This window comes from Canis lupus, unplaced genomic scaffold, assembly GCF_011100685.1.
Source record: "Canis lupus familiaris isolate Mischka breed German Shepherd unplaced genomic scaffold, alternate assembly UU_Cfam_GSD_1.0 chrUn_S1838H2035, whole genome shotgun sequence".
In the NCBI taxonomy this organism is placed as follows: Eukaryota; Metazoa; Chordata; class Mammalia; order Carnivora; family Canidae; genus Canis; species Canis lupus.
In genome coordinates, this window is record NW_023330698.1 from 59,464 (window position 1) to 67,108 (window position 7,645).

General features: G+C 43.1%; 1 long non-coding RNA gene across 1 annotated transcript; it reads left to right on the top strand.

The window, feature by feature from the left end:
• Window positions 1-2,834: 2,834 nt before the first annotated feature.
• On the top strand, window positions 2,835-4,764 carry LOC119878701. The gene is made up of 2 exons (XR_005387079.1): window positions 2,835-3,105; window positions 3,678-4,764. It is a non-coding gene; the product is annotated as an uncharacterized LOC119878701 (long non-coding RNA).
• The last annotated feature ends 2,881 nt before the right edge of the window (window positions 4,765-7,645 follow it).

The following is a 7,645-nucleotide window of genomic DNA, read 5'->3' on the forward strand; positions in this document are numbered from 1 at the left end:
AAGGTCTTAATGAATATCATTGTCTGTCTAGGTGTGTCTCGGGTCTACAACAAGTGAAATCCTCTGGATGGTTTTATGCTTTTGGGAAACATTCCTTTAAAGCTCCTTTCTGACAGGTCTATATCTTAAATCCAGTGTTATCATGCCGAATTTTAACTTTTCCTCAGGTAATTCTACACCAATATTCTTTATATACTTTTGAGTTAATTGGAGTATGTCGTAGGCTTGCACCTTTTTTACACATTTTGGTTTTGGCAGTTGTAGATGCAGGGAGGTAGGCACGGGGTTAGCTCGTGGTTTGGAAGTGTCACTATGGCTTATTCTGTTTACAGAATTGGTAGTCTCTGCTGAAAGATTTTTGATTCGACAAGACAATTAATTCCTACTGTGACCATGACCATTTCCAGTTTATGAATTTGAATAAGCCTTAGGAAAGGTGAAAACCTAAGTCCATTTGTCTTCTTTACTAAACAGAGGCCAAGAGAAATTTTGCAAGGCCTTGGTCAGTGACTGGGCTGCACAAGCCCTGGGGCCCTGCTGAATTCTTGATGTTCACTTGTCATCCCTGGACACTGAGAGAATAAAAGTGTCATCTCCTATGCCACCATGTTTTAGGATATTTATTCTGAAACCATGGAGTCTAAAAAAACTTTTGTGTAGGATGCTCTTTATGATATCTCCGTGTTTAACTGAAAGTTTTAATTGACAAAATGAATATTACATCATGAATATCGTCAAACTATGACCCCATTTTTATTGCCATTAGCTCTAAATTGAGCAACCATACAGAGACATGGGGCCTAGGAATGATGTCTTTTGCTGAGTCTCCTCGTGTTGTCCAGAGATCCCATTACTCATTGTTTGACGTGAGAAATAACTGTTTGGGAAGGTTTAATAATCCCTCTCTTTCTATAATCTGCTTAAACAAAGCCAGACACATCCTCTGTGCCTGAGAAAGTACAATATTATTATTGTCTGCTTATCATTCTTTTTTTAATCATCATTCTCATTCTTATTATCTGCCTCAATTAAGTATTTAAACACCTTATGAGTATTCCATGTCAGTTGATTGGCTAGATGTCTGATGAACTTCAGTAGTCTATTACAATATCCCCAGTTCAACTTTGGACTCTATTAAAAATTTCCTCTTACTTTGAGCAGAAATCTAAGGCTGTGCAATTCCTTTCTGTTGGTCTGAGTCCTAACTGGGGTACGAACAGGTTCAGTGTTTCTTCAGCATGGCATTATCTCAGGTATACGACAGCAATATGTGTTCTTTCTCCTCCTCAAAGCTGTATTTTCCAAGAACAAGTTCCCTTTGGGAGTGACTGCCAGTTCTTTGTATTATTTCTCTTGAGAACATCTGTCACCAAAAACTTTTTTCAATCATTTATCTCAAAATACCATTACTCTCTTCAGCTTAATCTTTGTTCTAAAGAAAAACTCGTTGTCCACATCACCCTGAATTCCAGAATTAAACCCATTATTCATTGATATTTCTTACAGAATGGATCAGCCTCAGGTTTCTTTTATCTTTGCACCTAAAATCTTGAAACTCCACAGCCACATGGCTGTGGCCTATCGTTGCATGTGGCCTATTGTTGACCTGTCTACAGTATAAACAGCACCATCTTTACCTTTTGTCATATATCTGAGACTATTAATTTGGAGACATGAAAACAATCACACATTGGGAAGGAATGTCGTTGAAATTAGAAAGTAGACTGCCTCCATCCCAGGAAGACATACTCTGCTTCTAGATATCCTAGAAATGACTATGGCAGAAGGAATTGAATACCCAGTAGGGACACTGTGTAAGTTGTGCAGGGAATCTGAGCTCCCATACAGCTGCTCACGTGACATGTGCTTTTTCTGATCACCAGGCGTGTACTTGGTGTCTGCAGGAGACTCGGTAATAGGGAATTGTGATTTTGGCCTGGGTGATGTTATGTTGCTTTCTGGTCACCAAGTACTGGATAACTGAGGCCTTACTTTCTCCACACAGCCCATGGAGCTATGCACAGAAGGATGCAGTGTCAGAGATGGATGGTCGCTGTGAGGTTGAGTGCCTTTCCTTTGAAGATAAGATTGGGGGCTGTAGAGCTGAACTGATGCCACTTTGCTGCAAAAAAAGGAAGAATAATTAAAAGCCAAGCCGGAGCTACAGGAAGTGAGAAGCAAAGATCCTCTGGCTGTGAGCTCCATGCGGCAAACATCTCTGGATTTATTCTCTTGACCTCCAACATGGGCATTCTTTGAATGAAGCTGTCAATCCAGCTTCTGACACTGCAGAGAAATATGATCCGTAGGCCGTGAGGGGCCCGGGGGAAGGCACTGTGTTATGTTGACCTTTGGAATCCTCACTTGCTGGCAGAGGCCCCCTTAATTATTTTATGGATTGATAAAGTGAGTGAGCAGATTAACAGATTAAACAGGTAGAATGGAAAGGTGGGACCATGGTTGAAATGTTCTAAAACCCTGGCTTCAGACAGAGCTGTAACCCTGGGTCTTTGTCGTTCAGACTCTGGTCTCTGTAATATGAGACGACTCAACCACATAGTACATGCCCACGTGATGGACACAAATTGTGGCCACCTTAGCAGTCCTGCTGGCTCATGCTTCTCCGGCTCCTTCACAGATAGCTGTTAGCATGGCTTCCCCTCCCTCTTCAATCTGGAACATCAAGTGCCATAATGAAAAGGGCCTGTGTCAAAGTTTAAGCTGGCCAAAGATTGGGTAGTGTCTTCATGCTGGCCTCTTGTAGTGAGAATGTAGCAGTCATGGCCTCTTCAAGAGCAGGGTTCCTAGAGATAGTCTAATTCAACACCTCATTATAGCGGAGGAGATAGAGACCCCAGAAGATGCCACTGTTGCCGGCTTAGTCACAGCAACACTTTGGCTTTTGGTCTTATGTTCTTAGCCTGTCCACAAAATGGGGCCCTGGCTGAGAGCAGAAGCCTGAACAGGGATTATTTATAGCAGCTCTGGTGAGCAGCTGGGTGGAAGAAGAAGTGGAAACAGCTGCAGAAGAGTTGGACACTTTCCAAGATCCCTCCTGTGACCTTGTGATCCTTGCTTGTCTGGGCTGATGGTAATAGCACACAGGTTTGCTTTGGCCCTTATTTGCCAAAATTCAGACTCCCAGCTTTCAGGGCTAGCAATATATATGTCACAGGCCACTGTCATCCTAGACTGACAGCACACTGCTCCAGAACAGAAGAAAGATAGCCCCTTGGCTCAGTCTGGAGAATGTCCTTACCTATTTGACTAAGCCTGCTTTCTGTAGAGATGTAAATAAAGGAGAGCAGAATAAAACACAACTTACTTCCAAGGATGAGCCAATTTATAAAGGCTGTAAAATAAGAAATCAAAACATTTTTTCTAAAAAATGTTCTGGTGCTGCTACATATCTTCATGGCTAATGGGCTGATTTTTTTATTCTGAAAACTACACAAGAGACGAGTGGGTAGAAGAAGCTCTCTTTTTGCAAGTATCACAGGTCCTGGGGTCTTCCCAGAAGTTGCTTACCCAGGCCTCAGATAAAACTAACTGCCTTTGAGAATCTAAATGTATTTAGGCCTCATACCCTGTTCTTTCTGTTTTTTTTTTTTTCTCCTGTTTCCTTGCAAAATTAACAGTGGTGTGTATAGTGTCTTCCTCTGCTTCTCGACTTACAGAAACATCCTCTACCACCTTCAGCCTGCTGGGATTTCTCTTAATGAGGAGACCATGACCTCTTAGACATGTGTTGGTCACCATGCTCTTTGTAAAGACTCCAGGGGCACCCTCGGCAATCTATGGTTGGTATCTCTTGTTACCTCGATACATCGCAAGCATTTCACAATGTGGTCTGTCTCCTCCTTCATTCCTGTCTCCTCTGCCCTTGAAGATAGAAGTCTTCCAGCTACTTTCTTTCTCTTCTTCCCTGTTGTCCTATGTTCTCCCTTTCCTGCGATTGCACACACCCTGGATTCATCCATCTTCATATTACACATGTCTCTAAGCAATTCCAGGAGCTCCTGTGGTTTCAGCCTCTCCTGTTGATGTGGCATTATCTCCTCACCAGCCTTTCCAGGCTCCAAGCCTCCATTCTCTACTCCACTCCACGGCAGTGCATGGATGCCCTGCACACTGCATCTTCCAGACCTTGAGGCCAGTTGCTTCCCATTAGCCCCTTTAATGCAAGACATTGGCAGTAGACAGGAAAATAAGATGAAGGGTGAAGACAGTCCCTTTCATTTCCAGCTCTGGCCAGCAGCACCCCAACAGCAACAGATGGTTGGCTCCAGGCTCCAACTCCTTTTGGCTTTCTCAGCAGCCTTGCAATAACCCTTGAAGGAACTAACAGCACCCAGCACCCATAAAGGCATGGCTGGGCCACAACCTGTTTTGCTGTGTACCCTGGTTCTCCATGGCCCCTGTTTGGCCGTATCTTCTCCTCAAAAGTCTGAACATTGGCTGCAGGATGTCTCCACCCCACTTGTCTGGGCCCCAGCCATGGAGCACTCCTTCCTTAAAGTCTTAAGCATCATTCATGAGCTGTTCTTGACTTAGAGGTCTGAGCACCAGCTGTGCTGTGTCCCATACTCACACATCCAGCCTCCAGCTGTAGGTAGCTAACACCAGGATTTCGGACCCCTGCCGCTGATAGCGCCTTTCCCATGTCCTCCTCTGGGCCCGTAGTTATTAATCTCTGTGGACATTTGACCATCTGCTACCTGTGTAAGCAATCCTTTGCATTAAATTTCGTGTTCTGAATACCCAGCATGATTTTTGTTGACCTAAATGAGCTTTGTCTGATAAAAATCCTACACTGTATTTCCGACTTCAACTTCATGCTAAAGTTTTACAGGGCATTGGTCTTCCCTAACTGGATCTCTGATGGGCACCCACAAATAACTAGTTTTTATTGCACTTTATCCCTTCCTTTCCAAAACTGATCTTCATTTACTGTTCTAGATCTTAGTAAATATTGTTACCACTTACTCAGGCACTCAAGTTAAAAATGACTTCCTCAGGCTTCTTGTCCCTTACAAATCACACAATTCCCTCACAGCATAAATGTACATAGATTATTCCCCAGTATGTGCAAATTGTGCCATACCTTTTCCTCCCTTCTCTCTCCTCACTAACATTGTTCTCATTTACCAAGAATTAGGGATTGGATATGGTTCTACATTTCATGCTACATTTTATGCATATATGCACACACGCATACACACCCACAGACCGGGTTTCTTGTTCAATCATAAAAACTAAGGATAAGTGTCACACTCAGATTTACAAGAATTCTTAGAATATTAAAATGTTAGAGCTAGAAGTGGCCTTGGAGGTAATATAAATCAGTGTTTCTAGAGCCAAATGGATTCCAGTCACCTAGGGATGCTTGGGTGGCTCAATGGTTGAGCATCTGCCTTTGACTCAGATCATGATCCCGGGGTCCTGGGATCAAGTTCCACATCGGGCTCCCCAGAGGAAGCCTGCTTCCCCCTCTGCCTGTGTCTCTGCATCTCTCTCGGTGTCTATCATGAATAAATAAAAAAAAATCTTTTTTAGAAAGTTGATTCTAGTCACCTAGAATATTTTTGAAAATCAGAGGTCTGTTCCTGACTCTCACACTTTCATATTCGGAATTCTTAAGTTAAGAATCTGAATTTTTAAAACCACATGTCCGATCAAATCTCCTGCATAGTGATGTTTGGCAACTATAGATCACCGACCAGAGGAGCATCTGAGATTTGAAAGTGCCCTGGTTCTGTGTCCCACACTTCCAGTTAGAAGCCAGAGTGGAGCTTCAGAACTCAAATCTAGAAGTTCTGTCTTTCAGCCCAGTGGTATTTCACTGTCCTGCACTTTTTGAAAAGGAGATATTGAGAGGAACATAACAATGGCTCACCTCCTTGCTCGGGAAAGAGAAGTTCAGACTTTATAGATAGATTTACTTATTTGTTTGTTTGTTTGTTTGTTTTTCAATTGAGAGAGAGCTGGTATACACAAGTGGGAAGGCAGGGGCAGAGGGAGAAGCAGACTCCCTGCTGAGCAAAACGGGGCTGGATCCCTGGACTCCAGGATCATGACCTGAGCCAAACGCAGATGCTTAACCGTTTGAGCCACCCAGGTGCCCTAGAACCTCAGACTTTCATTGGAAAATACATGTCCAGCAAAGTAACATAGAACATGGCAGTTTCCACAGCCTGATGGGAAGCCTGTGGGAGCTCAGAACAGAATGACTGAGTTTCACTTTAGTTAGCAGAGTCTGAAACAAGTTCTCAGACAAAATACCCTGTCCTCGTTCAAACCAACTTCTTGTCAATCTAGTCAAAATCACTTTAACTGACCTGAAAGATTGCTGTTCCATTTTATTGCCAAAGTGTCCGTAGCTTATGTTCCCATTTGACAATTACTTCCATTCAAAACTGCCCACTTCCATGAGCATCCAAAATAACAAGGACTCTCTGTCCTCCCTTGAAGGCCGTTCTGCTATCATAGGACACCCCTGTCCTCAGATACCTGTAGGGAGGTATTAAAATGTCCTCATGATGCAGGGACATTCTACTAGTCCTGGTGAGTGCGGACTGAAATGAAGTCATTTTCCACCTGTCTGTATGGACACCATCACCCATGAGAACCATTACTATCTTCGTGCAAATCTATTCTTTTTTGAACCAAGTCTCCTCAGGTAACAAAACAAGTTTATAAAAGACTTATTCAGTTTGAGAAACTGAGCACTTGAGAGAATCCTACACATAGGCCAAAGACTCCACGACCTACACTACCTACATCCCACTACGTCCTATGGGATAGTCAGTGTTTGAGAGACCATAGTTCCCTGGTACCTGAATGCTCCCTCCTGATTGTGTGCATCACATCCTAGGTCTGGTAAGATGGACTTGGATGAACTGCAGTCAGGGGCTTTCCAGGTGTTTAAGAACCATCTGTACTTCATCAGTGAAACAGAACAGGAGATGGGTAACAGAAAATGGGGCATTTTCCTAACAGTGTTTTTTGTCTCCAAACCTCCTCTGCTTATATTCTCCAAGAGTTAGTGACTTTCAGATAATAGCATGACAGAGCCATGATACAGCTCGGGGGCCCAGGCAATGGGAAATGATAAGGATCTACTTATAGGAAAACTGAGTCTAAGAAAATTAGCTCCATACAACTGATCTTTGGGGCTTAAGTCATTTTTTATGGCTTTATTCCACCCTTGGCTCCCCCTGTTACCTTTCAACTCTGGTCTTCTCAAATGGAATTCCTCCTGAGATTCCAGCTGACTCCCAAACCGAATGTGCCCTTCTACATTTAGGGTAGAAACAGGAACTAGAGGTCTTAACCATCCTGTCCAACCATGCCTTACCATAGCCTGCATCAGACTCCCTGCTTTTGACCAAGGAAAGAACTGGAAGTATAAAAGAGAACAGCCAGTATCTAAAAGTCCTGGCCAAGTATATTCAAGGAGGAATAGGCGATATTATTACACTTGAGGTAGGATATTTATTCATTTGTTTTGATGAACAGAAACCTAGGGTTTGCTGAAATGTATGAAGTAGACACAGAGGTGACAACAGTGCTTAATTACCAATGGTAGTAACTCAAAATGGGGGAAGAGTAATGATGACGGTGGTCCTGGAGTTTTTTATTAACA